Source organism: Canis lupus, chromosome 31 (assembly GCF_048164855.1).
Source record: "Canis lupus baileyi chromosome 31, mCanLup2.hap1, whole genome shotgun sequence".
Lineage (NCBI taxonomy): Eukaryota > Metazoa > Chordata > Mammalia > Carnivora > Canidae > Canis > Canis lupus.
In genome coordinates this window covers 43,402,592-43,420,480 of record NC_132868.1, presented here as the reverse complement: position 1 = coordinate 43,420,480, position 17,889 = coordinate 43,402,592, and the positions used below count along the sequence as shown (strand labels likewise).

At 54.6% G+C, this 17,889-nt stretch overlaps 1 protein-coding gene across 2 annotated transcripts in view; it reads right to left on the bottom strand.

The window, feature by feature from the left end:
- Positions 1–16,720, bottom strand: part of KCNMB2 (potassium calcium-activated channel subfamily M regulatory beta subunit 2) — a 202,137-nt gene extending 185,417 nt beyond the window's left edge. Inside the window, exon 1 of one of the 2 annotated variants that reach the window (XM_072808138.1) lies at positions 16,597–16,720. The gene's annotated coding sequence lies outside the window, so the exon portion shown is untranslated. The remainder of the gene's footprint in view (positions 1–16,596) is intronic. The other variant, XM_072808137.1, reaches the window with a different exon arrangement.
- Between the last annotated feature and the right edge of the window lie 1,169 nt (positions 16,721–17,889).

Genomic DNA, 17,889 nt, shown 5'->3' with positions numbered 1-17,889 from the left:
AGAGCCGAATGGCCTTGATTTGCAGTCGGGTCCCTTCCACGTTGGAGGAAAAGGAAGGATTTATGTTTTCCCAATAGGTTCTGTGCGACCCTGATGAGGAGAGCTCTTTCTTTCCTTTGGACCCACGCTTCCATACACTCTCCGATCTCTGATTTCCAGTTCCCCTCCGTGACAGCAGGTGAGGAAAAGCCGTGTGGTTTCCGGGTCTGACTGTCACAAACATCTCAGGCTTGAATTCTCAGAATTTCATTCAAATTTACCTACAGCCACAATGCTCTAAACATCGTTATTTTATTTATTTTATTTTATTTTATTATTTTATTTTATTATTTTATTTTTAAAGATTATTTATTTATTTATTCATGACAGATGCACAGAGAGAGAGAGGCAGAGACCCAGGCAGAGGGAGAAGCAGGCTCCATGCAGGGAGCCCGACGCAGGACTTGATCCCAGGACCCCAGGATTGCGCTCTGGGCCAAAGGCAGGTGCTAAACCACTGGGCCACTCAGGGATCCCCCTGAAAGTCATTATTTTAAATGCAAACTGTTTTGGATTCTCTCGGGAATGGTGATTAAGAGGACGGCCTCTGGAATTGGGGTCGGATCACTCGAGGTCATAACTGTGCACCTTTGCACAAGTTGCCAGACCTCTCTGTGCCTCAGTTTCTTTCTCTGAAAAACAGAGACGATAAAACCTATTTATATAATTTGTCAACGGGATGAGATGGCAAAGCAGGGTGCTTGACTCATGAATAAGTTACCAAGAAAGGTCAGCCGTTATCAAGTCCAACAGGTCTGATAGATCGGTTTGGCTCTGGGATGCTCCTTTTCAACGACTTCCTTCCATCACCTACTCTTCTCCTCCTCCTCCTCTTACTGCCTCTCGCGTCCTCATTTTCGGGTGAGCCAGGGGAACAGCGCCTGGGACCGGGAGCATCTCTGCAGCCGACGGAAGATGTTTCTTCCCGCCCCCAGACAAGGCCTCTGTCCCTGTCTCCGTCGTTACCCGCACTTGAGTGGTTCGCCCTCGCGTCTGCTTTTTTACTTTGTTTCCAACAGGTATTCCTCAAAGTCTGGACTGGCCAATATCTAGTTTATCTTGCACGTTTTTTTTTTTTTTTTTTCCCCATCAAATTCTATAAGTGCATGTAGACCAAGACTAGCCCTAAACTGGACTTCTTGTTTTGTTGTTTTTCCCAGCAGGATGCCAGATGGCACTTTTCGGATAATGAAAGAAACCCGTTTTCTTCCTGGTATCTTCTGCTTCTGTCATAAATCTTAACTGACGTTTCTAGGAAGAGCGATTGAGAAGTTCGAGTTTCAGGTGAAGATTCTGTTTTTTGAAATTCACTTTAGATTTTTAATTAAAATCGATTTGCATTTGCAAACGTGAATTAATTTGATGTCACTTTCGTGGGGGCTTGTTGACAGTGAGAAAAATCCAGCCAAGGAAACACGTTGGCATAGGGCAGGTTGTTTTGTGTTTTGTATTTATTTTATTTTATTTTATTTTATTGTATTGTATTGTATTGTATTGTATTGTATTTATTTTATTTTATTTTATTATTTTATTTTATTTTATTATTTAATTTAATTTAATTTTATTTTATTATTTTATTTTATTATTTTATTTTATTATTTTATTTTAATTTTTATTTTATTTTATTTTATTTTATTATTTAATTTAATTTTATTATTTTATTTTATTATTTTATTTTATTATTTTATATTTTATTTTATTTTATTTTATTTTATTTTATTTTATTTGTTTGTCTTTATTAAAAAAAAAAAAAACCCTACCAGTAAGAGCCCCCTCAGCTCTTCCTATGCCCGTGGAACAGGGAACCTGATATCACACGGCGCTTCCTAGGAAAGGAGGGAATGTGAACGCCCGAAGGTGCGCCAGGCCGACGGGTTCAGCCGCACGGCTCGCAGGCCTCTGAGGCATAAAGTCTGTCTCTTGCTCAGTCGTTGCCTTCGAATACAAATCGTAATAACTTCAGGGTAACGCAGCGTTTCAATATCTATAATTTAACTCAAGCAAAAGCAGGACAATTATTATATCTGCTCGAGTTAAAATAGTCACAGGTAACAACGAAACACCGGTAGCAACGGCAAAAACTTCTAGAAACGGGAGGACCTGTGATGCAGCTTCCACGGAGACTAAGGTGATTTCACAGGAAAGCGGCCCACGCGCTGCGGCGAGGAGATCGAGGCCGATGTAGGGGAACACGAGGGGCAGGGAAGGAAAGCTTGTAATGCGACTGACCCATATTAGGTCATGGAAAGTGCTGCACGCAGAGAGGTGGGGCGTAATCTGTATTTTATCTGAACCGGGTCATCACCCTGATCATCGTGGAGATGGGCGGCAGAAGAATGGGGCCGGTTTCTGGTCTTGCTATTCAACAGAGGAGACTACAAGGAGCACGGTGTGACCATACGCCGGGAACCCGGGGGTCAGGCCCAGAGGCCCCAGGCCCTCGCTTAGGCCCCTGTGCTTTGCTCCCCTCGGTGTGGAAGCTGGGGGGGGGTCACCCCGGGGAGTCCCTGGTGGGGGTCCGGCCCATGGGTTTGCTGCGGGGCGAGGGGCAGAGGCCCCGCTCGACCTCGGTCCTCATTCCTGGGCTGCCCCTGGCTTGGGCCCCCTGCACGCGAGCCCTGCACGCGACCCCTGCACATGAACCCCTGCACATGGAGCCCTGCACACAGAACCCTGCACGCGAGCCCTGCACAAGCAGCCCTGCACGCGGAGCCCTGCACGCGGAGTCCTACACCCCTGCACATGGAGCCCTCCACGTCTGCACATGGAGCCCTGCACACAGACACCTGCACGCGGAGCCCTATGCGCGAGCCGGGCCGGCGGCTGGCAGGTGCCAAATCCAGTCCCGGGAGGCTGGGGGGTGGGGGCCCCCGCTTTGCCCCCTCCACGCGGTGCTGCCTGGCTGCCTCTGCTACTTCCGAACCTCAGGTTTCTCACGTGTAAAGTGGGAAGAGCAGGAGCACGCGTTTCTCGGTCCTGCTCTGGGCTAGAGGTGAGCAGTGCCCGGGGGGCGCCTTGGACTTGCTGGGGCGCCGCCCGCGCAGGCGGTGTGTGCAGAGCTCCTGAGGCCGGGCTGGCCGGGGCCTGTCCCGAGCAGCTCTGTGTGTGGCCGTCGGCCCACAGATCCCCTGGGAAGGAAGCCGCGGGCCTGGGCGGGGGCCCAGAGCCGAGGTGGCACGGCCGCGGCGAGGAGGGTGGCGTGGCCGGGGGCTGGGGGCAGCCCAGGCAGGACTTCATGTCCTCGAGCCTCAGTTTCCCTCTTAGAAGCCTCCATCTACGGTGATGCCGGCGCCACCGAGCGCTGCGACTCCGATTAACCCGCGTGAATCTGCGTGTAACACACAAACTGTGCGAGGCCCGGGGGCCTCCCTCCAGAGAGAGGGTATCGGGCGCCTCCTCCCTCCTTCTGGCTCTTTGTCAACTGCCCTCACCCTTGCTTTGCTTTTTGAGGAAAAATCCTTGTAGAGGATGGCCCGCTCCCTCGCTGTCTGCTGGGTCTTTTAGTGACGTGGGACCTGATTGTGATGCTTCGCCCTGTTCGGGAACGTGATCTCGCATTTCACCAACGAATTAGTAAAATCCGAATCACAAACCCAAAGCCCTTCCTGTGTGCACCGTCCGTGCCACTTGACACGATTACCTGCTTCCGTCCTAATAATAACAACCGGCCACACTTCTCGAAAGGCTACTTCCTGCTGCTCGACGCCAGCCCCCTGCCCCTGGGCCGCAGGTATTAAGGCCTCGTTTTATTTAGGAGGAAACTGAGGCACAGGGATGGTAACGGACTTGCTCAACAAACCATAACTGCCCCCACCCCCAGTGTCAACAAGAAAAAAAAAGGGGAGAAGACAGGAGCCCTGTTAATAGCGACGCTTCTCTTTGCAGCTTTGATTTGCCATCTTCCTCTATGAAAATACCCAAAGCACTGAGCACCTTCTTTTTTTTAATTTTTATTTTATTTTATTTTATTTTACTGTGCACCTTCTTATGGCACTTGTCTCCTAACTCCTGCATGTGACCTCCTCCAGGACATCCTTTTTTTTTTTTTTTAAATTTATTTTTTATTAGTGTTCAATTTGCCAACATACAGAATAACACCCAGTGCTCATCCCGTCAAGTGCCCCCCTCAGTGCCCGTCACCCAGCAGGACATCTTTTTTGCCTTGTTGGGACAAATTATTTTTTTTTAGCAGAGGGAGCATGAGACAACAAATGTCTCGTTGGGCTGACACAGCTGAAGAGTGAAGACTAAGGAGGGACGTGAGCGGCTCAGCTCCTCCCCGGCCCACTCACGACCGACAGGACACGGCCGCTCTGGAGCTCGGAGGCCGAGGGCTCCTGGTCCGGAGGCTTCTCCCTGGCACTGGCAGGCAGGGGAACGCGGCCGAGGAGCCCAAATATGTACATTTTGTTTACAAGTTGGTTCTGAAAATCTCCCTGCTGTTCTGACCGGTGACAAAGATCCCAGCGAGGGGCCGCATACGCGAGTTAGATCAACTCCAGGTACCTGACGCTCAGGGGAGGAATTCGAGCGAGTTCGTGGGATGCCCAGAAGGGCCATAAGCAAGAGACAATGAGCGTTGCTCCATTTCCCGCTGACCTTTATTTAACAGGACTTTCTTATTAGAAAAGAGCTTGCTTTAGCTTATTGTTAAAATTGCTGTTTGTTCACCTGCTTTGGAAAAGGAACAGGCAAGAGTGAGCACTTAGAGGGATTAAGGGTTTGCCTGGTTGGTCTCTTTTCTCTCTAATATTATATGAATATGATGAATATATAACATTTATATAATATTATTTAAATATAATATATTTATGTATATATGGGGTGAAGAGGCTGATGTGTGAAGTAGAGGCAAGCACGGTGTGGGACGCAATGGTATTTTATTTTTTATTTATTTTTTATTTTTTTCCCCATTGCAAATTTTCTATTTTTATTCTTTAATTTTTTTAAATTTATTTTTATTGGTGTTCAATTTGCCAGCATATAGAATAACCCCCAGTGCTCATCCCGTCAAGTGCCCCCCTCAGTGCCCACCACCCAGTCACCCCCACCCCCCGCCCACCTCCCCCTTCCACCACTCCTAGTTCATTTCCCAGTTAGGAGTCTCTCATGTTGGTATTTTAAAGGAAAGTGTTCTAAAATATAGGAGGACTGCCAGATATAATGACATTTTCACTTTTGTAGGTGGAAATAATTGAATATTAGCAATTTCATATGGTTCAGCTTTTTATAAGACCCCTCGACTTATACTGACCCAAATCCTATAATGCAAGTGACACTAAATCATTTAACAGAGACAAAGCTCAGAGAAGTTAAACCGTTTTCCCAAGGACACGCACTAGAAGGATTTTGAACCCCGGTCAACTTTCTATTTCATAAAAGTATCTTTGTGTAAACACGTCCATGAAATTTGTAAGTAGAATTTTTTTTTTAAAAGAAAAATGATGTATGTGCATGACCATGTAGTAAGTAGCAAAATATAAGACCTACGGAAAGAGCTCAAATCCTGGAGAGGCCCTCTCTAGCCTGGGGGACAAACAACGGGGAGGGAAAAGGAAGAGGGAACGGGTTGAGAGAAGGCTCCATCCAGAAGGGGCCACTGCAGAGGTGGTAGGACTTTGACAGGTGGAAATGGGTTGGGGTTGGGGGGGGTGTTTCCCGGTGTTGGAAGTGTGCTGGGCCACAGGACGGCGGTGGGTAGCGCAGTTCAGTCGTAATATTGGGTGAGAAAGGGGCGGCAGAGATTAGGCTGGAAATCTGTCCGGATCCCCCCAAATTGGCAGACTGCGGTGTCCTGTCCTGCTGGATGAGACCCGATTTGTTTGGCTAAGCGAGAGCCCCCGAAGAGCAGCGATTACGGTCGTTCCATGATCAAGGTCATGCTTTGGAGCTACTGGCTGGGAAAGGCTAGAGAGAGAGAACACGGCGGGAAGAGATTAGGACAGTTTCTTTTCCTTCCGAATGTATATATGATCGAGCTTCATCGGGTGCTAAGGCTGCAGGCCTTACCCCAAGAGGTTCCGATGGAATACGGACGCATGAATTGGTATTTAGTGAAGGCTCTCCAGGTAATCCTGATGCCCGTGGCTCAGGACGGCATCCGGAAGAAGCCAGACTAGAGGCAAGGAGGTTGGCGAACAAGCGATCTCAATACCCAAGGCGAGGGCAGCCCGGGTGGCGCAGCGGTTTGGCGCCTGCCTTCGACCCAGGGTGTGATCCTGGAGACCCGGGATCGAGTCCCACATCGGGCTCCCTGCGTGGAACCTGCTTCTCCCTCTGCCTGTGTCTCTGCCTCTCTCTCCGTGTCTCTCATGAATAAATAAAATATTAAAAAAATTAATAAAAACCATTAAATAAAAAAAAATTAATACCCAGGGCGAGAACAAAGGAGCTTTGCTTGTAGGATGGATAAAGGCACAGACACAAAAGAATTTTGAAGGAAGACTCAGCAGGACTCAGGCCACCTGGGCCTATAGGTGGGGAAGGATTCAAAGAACAGTTGGCTTAGAACCTGGGCCATCAGGAGCCCAAAGAGTGGAAGCCTGAGGCAGAGCAGATGTGTTAGGTCTTAACCATGAGCTCGGATCTGCCAAGTGAGTTTGGCAGTGTAGACGGCCGCAGGGAAATGTCCACCAGGTGGCAGGCAACGTGGGACTTGGGTGGGGAGCAAGGTCACAGCTGGAGACATGGTTTGGGATGAAAGTCAGAGACTCTATTTTTCAATTATTGAAAAATCGTAACGAAAAAATAAGGACAGGAAAAACAAGCTCCGGCAAAAGAGGAGAGCTAGGAAAGAACTGTCAACCAGGAAGGAGGGGATCTGGGGAGTGAAACATAATAAAAATCAAGGAAAGAGAGGATTTCGAGAAAAAAAGCCAGTTTCTCTCTCTGGGCCTCTCCGTACGCGTGTATGTAGACGGATTCGCACACATACCCGCACCCCGGGGCGATCGAGCGTCACGAGGGCTGTGAAAAGCCAAATTGGGTGCAAAAGCCAAACTGGGTGACTTCCCGGGGTCACAGGAGACCAGTGTGGTCCGCATGCATGTGCCGGTGCTTCAAACAGACGAACGGGGAGCGAGGAAACGGGGGCGGCGAGCGCATGCTTTTGCTCCAGGAGCGCTCGCTCTCGTCCTGTCCCTGGGTCCCCAACCTCCCCGCCTACCCCGTTACTCAGAGCCCCAGTCCTAAACCCGTCCTCAGCGCTCCTCCTCGTTTGCCCAGGTCCTCCCGGACTTGGCCCATCACCAACTCCATCCCATCCTTGAACGCGGCTCCCACGATGACTGGGACAGGCCTCCCCTGACTCCCCGGGGTCCCCTTGCCCGCCCCACGCGGCAGGTCCGGGCCAGAGACGGCCCCGCAAGGCCTGGGCATCTGCTGGGCCCCCTGCCCGGGCCTGGACGACTGTCCGTCGCTCTTGGTGCTGCAAGCAAACCTCCGCACGTGGCCGGGAGCCTGCCGGGCCCGACCGCGGCTCCTTCAGGCCTCCCCCTGCCCTCAGCCCGCCCGCCCTGTCGGAGCACAGCCCTCCTCCGCTCCTGTAACAGGCTTGCTTCTAATCTCGTGCATTAATTTTAAAGAACTGTCTTTCCCCGAGCTCCCTGCCCCCTCCCACTGCCCCCACGCGCGGGTGTGACGCCTGGTAAAGGCCGATGCGAGGCGGGCGGGTGCCGCGCCTCAGCCTCGCACCTGCTGCTTCTCTGCCTAGAAAGCTTTTCCTCCAGTCCCTGCGATTCTCACGCTCGCTTTTTCTTTTCTCTTTCACGTTCATGCTTCTTCTTTAGCGTCTCAGCCCTTCCTTCCGCAGAGAAGCTTTCCCTGACATCCTCGACTGCACCAGTGTCTCTAGGTAAACGCTCTCTTAGCGTTCTCTACATTTGTGATTTTACATCTATTCATGTGACGATTTTTTTTATTCTTTTTTTTTTTTTATTCATGTGACGATTAGAAAAAAATATCTTTCTTGTCCAGGACTCTGATCTCCATGGTTGGGGATGGGGTCGTGTGTGATTTGGCCCAACACGGTCGCCCCGACACTCATCACAGTGTCCAGTCCACGGTGGATGCTCAGCAAATATTTGTCGAATAAATGAAGGAGTAGCTGAATAAATGCAGGCATGAAATGAGGCCTGATCAGTTAAAAGCTAGCAGAACGGAGGGTAGACATGTGATTTTTACTGTGGACACCTGATGAGCACGTGGTTTGGGGTAAGACCCTCCTTCCGGTAAACAAACTGAACCGCGGAGGGAATCAAGATCGCACCAGCCAGCTTTCCGCACAGGCATGTAAATCAGAGCGCGGCTCCTATTTTTATGCCAGTTTTCTCACAGTTTCATTGCAGCAGACCTCCAGATCCACTTGTCGGGGGGGAACAGGCCTAGGAGAGCGGGGAGCGGGGTGTCGTAGACGGTCTCCGGCCGGCGGTCCTGGTCCCGGGGCCACTGATGTGTCTTAAGCACCCAGAGAGGATTTCTCAAATTCGGTGACACATCATCTAAGCCTTCCTTCTCCTTTAGGCATGAACTTTCTCTCTCTCAACTGTTTTTTTTTTTTTTTTTATTCATTCCAACAGAGGATTGAGTCCTGTACTGTTCTATTTTTATGTTTTTAAAGCAAACAGCTACCTTGAGTTGTCCACACAGGAGCCCCACATGACTGTTGCCAAGCACCACACAGGATCAAATAAACCGCCGGGAAGCTGTCATCGGTTGTCCCCGCAGAGAGGAAGAAACTGGATCAATCCCGTTAGACGTTTGCCTCTAAAGTTAGGCATTATTTTCTTCCAGGTTGCTGTTTTTTTTGCTTTTGTTTTTGTTTCTGTTTTTGTTTTTGTTTTGTTTTGTTCTCCCTTCTTAATTTCTTTATTTGGAATACACCAGGAAATGAAAAAAAAAAAAAAAATCCCAAGACAATCAGGGGCCCCAGACTACAGAACTGCAGTCCCTGGGAGGGAATCTCGGTTCACGTTGATGGAGCTGCAAATACTTCACATGGTCAGAAATTTTTAAATGCTTTTACAAAGCCCAACTCAAGACATTCACGAATTATCTCCTGGGCAATATTCATCGCGCCGCGTGGGGCCCCAGGGGGCTCAGCCGGGTAAGCGTCTGCCTTCAGCCCAGACCCTGAGCCCCGCGGGATTGAGCCCCGGGGCAGGCTCCTCGCCCAGCAGGGCCTTTGCTCCAGGGTTCCTTCTCTCCCTCCGCCCTTCCCCTTGCTTGTGCTCTCTCTCCCTCCCTCTCTCTCTCTGATAAATAAATAAAATCTTAAAAAAAAAAAAAAAAAGATTCACCAGTGCTTCTGTGTCTCCCTCACAAAGTGCTACATGCAGCAGGGCCAGAATGATCTTCTGCATCTAAGCAAAGCAACAAAGATCCTAGGTTTGCATTTGAATTGCCTTTAAAAAAAAACACAAAAAAACATTTCCTAACAGTTTCACTTTGAGACATTTCACTTTTGTGCCTAAGAGTCACGGAGCCAGATGCTTGACCTCCACTAGTTTTCCAGTAAAAAATTTAATGATTAAAGGACTTAAAAAGTCTAACTAAACTCACTATTTATAAAGTCCCAAACTATGGCGCAGAGTACAAAGGGATTCCCCAGACACGTGTAGGGTCGCGAGGGCTTTATTTCGACGAACCTCCCAACGGACTCCTCTGGCCGGAGCCTACGTGCACTGGGTTCATAAATCACTTCCAGCCACACAGTGTCTCTGAGTAACATGCCCCCGGGGATAAACAGGCAGCGTCCTCACTCGCGAGTCCCCTTTCCCTCCTCCTCCCGCGAGAGACCGTCTGCACCAGGACGCACGGAGGGGATGCAGTGCAGACCTGTGCCGTTTCCAGAACCTTCCATCTCCAGCCACGCCGCCTGGTAAATAAGACACGACATTCACCTGGTTTCCCCGATACGGCTTGACCGCAGGGAATAGGGTGAAGAGAAGAGTGTATATCAATCCACAGGTCACCTTTAACAAAAATCCTATATATTCCATGCAGTTCTGTTCACCTAAGAATCATAAATGCGTCGTGTCTGCTCTCAAGGAGTTTATGACCTACTTATGGGGCTAAAAATCATACTGGAAACATCAGCTACGGGTTTTACTACTGGCCTAACTGTTCTTATTTACGCAGTGGGTTTGTTGAGAGCTGAAAAGGAGCTTCCGTGTCCAGAATATTCTGGAGTTTTAACAGCAAGGTGACCAGGAAGCGGCATGTGGCATCCGTCCGACATTTTCCCCATTTAGTACAAATGCTCGCGCGTGGAAACCAAAGGCGCTGCCTGGTGGTCGGAGCACCTTCTCTCTCCCAGGAAGTCAGCAGGCCTGACACTTGGACACCCCGATTCAGAGCCCCCCTCCCCGGGCTGAGGTTCTCACGCAGCTCGTCTGTCACCCTGGCTTCCACGGGCTGAGGGGTTTGCTCTCTGGGGCCGTCAGACTTGGCGGCGGCTTCGAATCAAGGCCCCACCACACTCCCGAGAAAGAAGGTCGTGGCCGTGAGCACATGCGTGGAAAAGGGACGGCGACACCCGCAGGAGCATCTGGAAGAAGCCAGAGACTACGAGGAGGAGAGGTGGGGGCTGGACGGGAAGTCGGTGAGCACAGGGCAGGCCTCCTACTGCAAGGGAGCTGCACCGTGTCCTTGGGCCCGTAGGTCACAGGGACGCTCAGCAGGGTGGTACGGACCCTGCCCCCCTGATCCCCTGGGGAATCGCAGCATCGGCTCCAGGCCTGGATGCTGAGCTGTGACCCAGCCCGTCAGCCCCAGTGTCCCCCGGGGAGGAGCTGAGGGCCGGGGGACGGCGGCCACGGCACAGCAGGCTGGGGGCAAACAGGAGCAACTCCTGCGACGGCTTCTTTTTATATTTATTTATTTATTTATTTATTTCTGAGAGACAGAGAGAGAGGCAGAGACCCAGGTGGAGGGGGAAGCAGGCTCCATGCAGGGAGCTGGATGCGGGACTCGATCCCGGGGCTCTGCAGGCAGGCGCCAAAGCGCTGGGCCACTGGGCTGCCCCTGTGAGGGTTTAACACAAAAAGATCAAACCCTGAAAACTCTGTGACCATTTTAGGACAACGGCATGTGCAGCATGTGCTCGCCGCTGGGGCCGGGCCGTGGGTGCCGCTGGGGCCGGGCCGTGGGTTCCGCTGGGCCCGGCTGCCCTTGCGTGGATTTGAGGAACGACGAAGTATCTAAGGCAACACAAGCACACGCACCATCGGGAGTGACACAGCCCGACCCTCAAGAGCCTGAAATCCTCGAGGCTGTTTGGCGTCTGACGAGGTCCCGAACCAACCAGAGGAAGATGCGGCCTCTGCGGCAGGTGCCCGCTTGAGGCCATCTCCTGGCGGCCTGGCAGGCGGCGCGCACTTTACCTAAGCCACGAAAGGAAACTGAGTTCTTAGCCTTAAGAGACCAGTGATGTTGGGCACCTGGGCGGGGGGGGGGGGGGGGGGGGGGCTCAGCAGGTGAGCGGCCGCCTCGGCCCAGGGCGCGACCTGGGGTCCCGGGATCGAGTTCCGCGTCGAGTCCCCCAGGGAGCCTGCTGCTCCCTCTGCCTCTCTCTCTCTCTCTCTCTCTCTGTGTCTCATGCATAAATAAATAAAGTCTTTAAAAACTAATAATAAATTAAAAAATTAAAAATAAAAACTTCCCCTAATCACGGGCAGCTTAGTCACAGACTACATTAAAGCAGGCCGGTCTGTCGTCCGGTTCGGGAGGCATCTCTGCGGCCGAAGGGAGAGTGACTCTCCGTAGTTTGGTGCGGGAGTCTTTGCCCTTGAGCAGCCCGGGGGGCTCTGACCCCTGGGTGTTCCTGTCTGTCCAAGGGAAAGGTCAGTACCTGTTACTCGACTACCCCGTGAGGCTAAGACGACGATACCGATGAAAACCGTGTTTTGTGAGCACGTCCCCTGTGCCGGGTGCCCTAGCAGGGCTCCAGCGCCTAGGATCACGTCCCTAACCCAAGAGGTCAGTGCGGTGACTGAGGCTCCCTAAGACTCTCAGAAGTCGCCCCTAGTCACAGAGCTCTGCGTGGAGAAGGTGCGACTCAGGTCGAGCCTGGCATCCTTGCCACGTCACCCCACCTCCTCTCTAGGCCACAGAACCCTCTCCGAATGCCGGGCGTTATTATTTGTACGCGTTTTGGACAATAAGACCGTCGGAGCCCACCCGAGTTATCTGAAGACACTGGGGACCGCTGGAGAGGTCGGGGTTAACGAGACCACGACGGCTCACGCTGTCCTGGGAGCGACGAGTGACCCGCGAATGGCCGGGACCGCTCTTAGTCATCGGTGCTCGATTCCTGTTGCCAAATACAGTCCCGGGGCGTGTTGCTCACAAAGGGTGTGACCCCCCCGTATGTCCCAAGCTGCTGCTGCCACCCCCTGTCACCGCGAGCAGAGAGCAGAGGAAAGCTAGAACAGGCTTAAGCCCCCGTGACCCGTCCCGATCGGAGAGGATGTCTTTTTGAAAAAGAAGTCCTCTTCGGATAAGATCAAATTCAGGCAAATTGAATTTTTATTTGCTCTGACATAGATTGGAATCAGTGATGTGGTATTTTTTCCCTCCTGTGTAGAGAGGAGGAAGGAAATCATCTCGATAAATCTCCTTGACTTTCCTCAAGGTGTCGGGCCTCTTTCTCTTTGGAACGAGCCACGGGGCACGTGGACAGAGCCCGGCCCTCGGGCTGGGGGCCTCCTCCCTGTGCGTGGGGCCTGGTGCTGCTGGCGGAGGTTGGCGGGGCCGGCAGCAGCTCCTGCATTCACCGGCCAGTCACTCATTGGCAGTCGGTGCAGCAGGCACAGCCGGGGGCACGACCAAGTCCCCGTCCCAGAGCGTCTGTTCTAGCAGGAGCGATACACACACTCAACGCACACCAGGGTGGACGGGGCTTGGGGAGAAAGCAGAGGCTGGGGATAGGAAGCCTGCAAGAGGACGAGAGAGAAGGGGCTCTCAGGGAAGCGTTGTCTGCCAGAGGGACATCTGGCAGAGACCCGGGGGAAGGGGGAGACTGAGTCCTGCGTAGCGGCCGTAGGCCCTGGGTGTGCAAGGCCACGGCAGGTTGGAGGGGGAGCCGGGACGCCAGCGCGGCTACACAGAGCGCTCACGGGAGGACCAGAACCCGGGACCGATCGCGCGTGGGCTGTGCACACCCAGGATCCGCCTTCGCTCTGCCGCCCGACGGCAAGACGTGGAAGGCTTTCCGGCAGCAGATCCTGTGACTTGGCTGCAGCCCCGAACAACCCCTGGCCGTGGACACAGAGCAGAAGGTGGCCGCGGGAGCAGGGTGGTCACTTGCCCAGTGTGTTAGCCGTGGGCGTGACAACCGAGCTCTAGGTCCAGCTGGAAGATGGAAGCAATGGGCTTTCCTGTTACACATGAAGGGAAGAAAAATCGAAAGAGGACCCAGAACGTGTCTTCTGAGCAAGTGGAGGAAGGGAGTTTTCATTTACGTACATGGGGAAACGGCGGGAGGAGCACGTGCGTGGAAAGTCAGAAATCCGACTTCCAACGTGGCCGTGCAAGGTGCCCGTGACACCCCGAAGTGGGGGTGTTATATAGTTGAGCTTGTGACGTTTAGAGGTTCGGGGACCGTCCAGGTTAGGGCTTAGGATCTGCGAGCTCTCTGTGTGTGCACAGTTCCTAAGGTCTTGAGATGAGGGAGTGAGCGAAGATGAGAGATTCACAGCTGAGCCACGGAGCCTTCCACACGTGAAGATTTAGAAGAGAGTCAGGAGCCAGCAAAGGAGACGAAAAACTCTCTACCTATAAAGTAGGGGGAATTACACCCTCACGCTCCTTTTCCAAGACACACGGGCTAAGACGGAGGAGGAGTCCGTCTACTAGGAAGGATGATGCTGAGCTTTCCTTGATGCTCCAGCCAAGAAACCCAAGGAGAAAGGGGCCGTAATGGGGACAGAGCCTGTGTGCCCGGGCCTGCTCGGACCAGCAAATGACCTCAGAATCTGGGGTGAGATAAAGTGGATGATATGAATGATATGATGATATGACTGTGATGATATGGTGCTGGGAAAGATGGCAACATGGTTGCAAAAGGAGATGAAACTGTCTCCCTGTGACTATTGATATAAAGCTGGGCTTTGAAAAAAATTAGTGACTCTATAAATGAAAAAAAGAATAAAATACACCAACAATACATAGTAAGATAACTTCTAACTTTTTTGACATACCTTTTCTGTAGTATTTCCACACACACACACACACACACACAAGTATACGAGGATTATATTGCATTTACATTAGAGTCTTTTTAATTTGAAAGAATAGCAAGACTGTTTTGGGAAGATTCATTTGTTATCCCCTTTTGGTAAGAGGACAGAGCTGATCAAAGAGAAGATTGCGTTAGTTTGAGAAATGTCTGGTCGGACACCAACCGGTAAAGTACAATGACGCGTGCGTGTGTATACGAGAGGCACGGAGTGTGAGGGTGAGCGTGGACTCGGTGCTTTGTGTCCTGGTGACTGATGCGTGCTGGCGGTGCTACCCGGGAGCCGAGAAAACAAGGCTGACTAGAGCTTCGCTTATTCCGCATGTCAGGGTGGGTTCCGGACGCGCTTCCTGGGTAGCGGGCGAATGCGGGTGTTTCATTACCAGATGTAGCAGAAACCGAAAGGGAGAAGTCTGCGTAATGCTCTGGTTGCTGTCTACTGATCGGAAGAGGCAACGAAATCAATTTATGATACAAGGTAGGTTGTTTTGGCTAAATTACTCACTTTGGCTTTCCCCACAGCTTACAAAAAAATAAATTCCATGAACCCCCCCTCCGTCGTTTTTCACGTTTAGGGTCTACTCTAGGCACACCTGCCAGAAAGCTTTGATATAGGAACTCCTTCCATAAACCTGTGCACATTGTGAAAGGTCATTTTAGTTTATCAGTAAAAGGTGTTGTGAGCAGGATGACAGCAAAAATAATTTCTCCCATTGACCACTTTTATGGTGAGGACTGCCTCTAAAGTGCACCATGAGGTTACACTCGGAGGACACTGTTAAGAGCAGAGCCGGCGAAAATCTCTCTCAAACAAATGAAATCCGTGAAAACAACAGAAATGACAGCCGGTTGTAAACTTCTGACAGCAGTACGTGTGTGTGTGTCTGTGGGTCCCGAGCTCTGTCGTTATGGGTTCTTGGCTGGTGAGCACAGGTGGCCAGAGAACGGGGCTTACAAGGTCAAGGTCGCGGAGCCCACCGGCCACGCAGATGCAGAAAATTGTCACCGGCACCAACTGCACCAGACTCTCCACCCTCATTCCAGGGATGTGTGTCCTGGTCCCACGGCAGCCGGAGCGAGCCGGGCTGCCCCAATGTCAACCACACTATTAGGGAAAACAGACACACAACTTTAGGAACCTCTGTGGCCCCTACAGGGCAGCTCCCACCTGCGGGCAGGTGCACAGAGGCCGCAGGTGGATGCAATCGGGGGCTCAGGCCGGGGAGCTCCTGGGTCTCGGGGGTGGGCAGCTGTCACCCCTGGGTCCTGCGCCGCATTGTGGGGGGGGCACGGCCTCACGGGGAGACCCTGCGCTGCATCCTCCCTGCATCCTCCGTGCATCCTCCGTGCATCCTCCGTGCATCCTCCCTGCATCCTCCATGCATCCTCCGTGGCATCCTAGCCAAGCCGGTGCCACCGGGCCTCGGGGTTTTCAAAGCCAAAAGCAACGTCCGCGCCCCTTGGAGTTTGCGAGGTGCCCGAGCAGGGCCCGCCCGCTCCTGCCGCGCGGCCCGGGTCACGCGCAATGACGGACACGAGCCCCGCGGGCCGGGCGGGGACGCAGCAGCCCCCGAGCCCCGCTGCACACCTTGCTGTGACCTGTGGGCCTGGGGCCAGCAGCCCCGGGGCGGGCGGGGGCGGGCGGGGGCTCTGCGGCTCCCTCCTCCCTCCGCCCGCGGGCCGCCTCCTCCGGGAAGCCTCCCGGGCGCTCAGCGAACGGGGCCAAGGGGGCGCTGACCCCGCCCCGCAGCCCGGCCGCCGGCGCCCCGGGGCCCCCAGCCCTCCTCCCGGCCGCGGGGGCTGCACCTGCCGAGGCTGCACCTGCCGGGGCTGCACCTGCCGGAGCCGCACCTGCCGGGGCTCCACCTGCCGGCGCGCACGGCAGCCGCCCGACCCCCCGCGGATGAATTACAGCTCAGGGGGTCCCGCGCGGGGTCCCTGCGCCCCGACACCTTCTCGGCCGCGGGGACGCAGGGCGCCCCGAGCAGGTTCCCCGGCCCCGCGACCGCTCCCCCGCCCCGTCCTCGGCCCCGCAGCCCTCTGCCCCCTGTGACCTCCAGGGCGCGCGGGCACCTCGGCGGCTGCACCGGCGGGTCCCGGGGGACCGGCCCACCCGCGCATCCCCCCCGCGCATTCCCCCCCCCCGCACCTGGCGGCGCATCCTCGCACCTGGCCGCGCGCCCCTGCACCTGGCGGCCCCCGCGCAGCCCCCGCGCACCCCGTCCCCTCCCCGCCCCGGCACCCCCGCCCCGCCCCGCCCCGCCCCGCCCCGCGCAGGGCCCCGGCGGCCCCGCTCCCTTTGTCCGCCCCGCGGACCCTACCTCGGCCGTCACATCGCGCTCGGCAGCCGCCGTGGGTGGGCGCAGCCCCGGCCCCAGCCCGGCCCCGGCCCCGGCCCCAGCCGCAGCCGCAGCCCCAGCCCAGCCCGGCCCGGCCGGAGGACGCGGAGCACCGGCGCCCACGGCCCGCGGAGCAGGAGCGCGGGGCGGCGGAGGGCGGGGCTGGCAGCCTGCGGCGGGGGCCCGCGGGACCGGGCGGCGGCCGCTCTGATAGGTCGGGGCCGCCCCCGCCTCCCAGCCCCGGACCCGGGCACGCCCCGCGCGCACCCGTCCGGCCCGGGCCGGGCTGCTCCTGCTGCAGATGGCTCTCGCACCTGGGGGCCGCACCTGCGGCCGGGCCGGCGAGCCGCTGACTCCGCCCGCGCCCCAGCTCTTCCCCTTACACGCTGGAGTGCTCCCCGCCCCGTAGGAGACGCCCCTCCCCAGGGCGAGGTCGGGGCAGGGGCGACCCATGTGCCAAATCTCAGGGGAGAGCACGTGGGCTCCACGGATCACCGAGCGCGGACGGCGCAGCTTGGTGCCGGGGGCTCAGCAACCGGGTGTGCACCGCTGTGCCAGCGCACGGAGGAGAGGTCCGTGTGCAATGCTGTGCCAGTGCACGGAGGTCTGTGTGCAGTGCTGTGCGAGTGCACGGAGGGCTGTGTGCAGTGCTGTGCGAGTGCATAGAGGAGAGGTCCATGTGTGCACCGTTGTGCGAGCGCACGGAGAAGAGGTCCGTGTGCAATGCTGTGCCAGTGCACGGAGGTCTGTGTGCAGTGCTGTGTGAGTGCACGGAGGGCTGTGTGCAGTGCTGTGCGAGTGCATAGAGGAGAGGTCCATGTGTGCACTGTTGTGCAAGTGCACAGAGGAGAGGTCCGTGTGCAATGCTGTGCCAGTGCACGGAGGTCTGTGTGCAATGCTGTGTGAGTGCACGGAGGGCTGTATGCAGTGCTGTGCAAGTGCACAGAGAAGAGGTCCGTGTGTGCACCGCTGTGCGAGTGCATGGAGGAGGGAGGTCCGTGTGCAATGCTGTGCCAGTGCACGGAGGTCTGTGTGCAATGCGGTGCGAGCACACAGAGGAGAGGTCCATGTGTGCACCGTTGTGCAAGTGCACAGAGGAGAGGTCCGTGTGCAATGCTGTGCCAGTGCACGGAGGCCTGTGTGCAGTGCTGTGCAAGTGCATAGAGGAGAGGTCCATGTGTGCACCGCTGTGCGAGCACACGGAGGAGAGGTCCGTGTGCAATGCTGTGCCAGTGCACGGAGGTCTGTGTGCAATGCTGTGTGAGTGCACGGAGG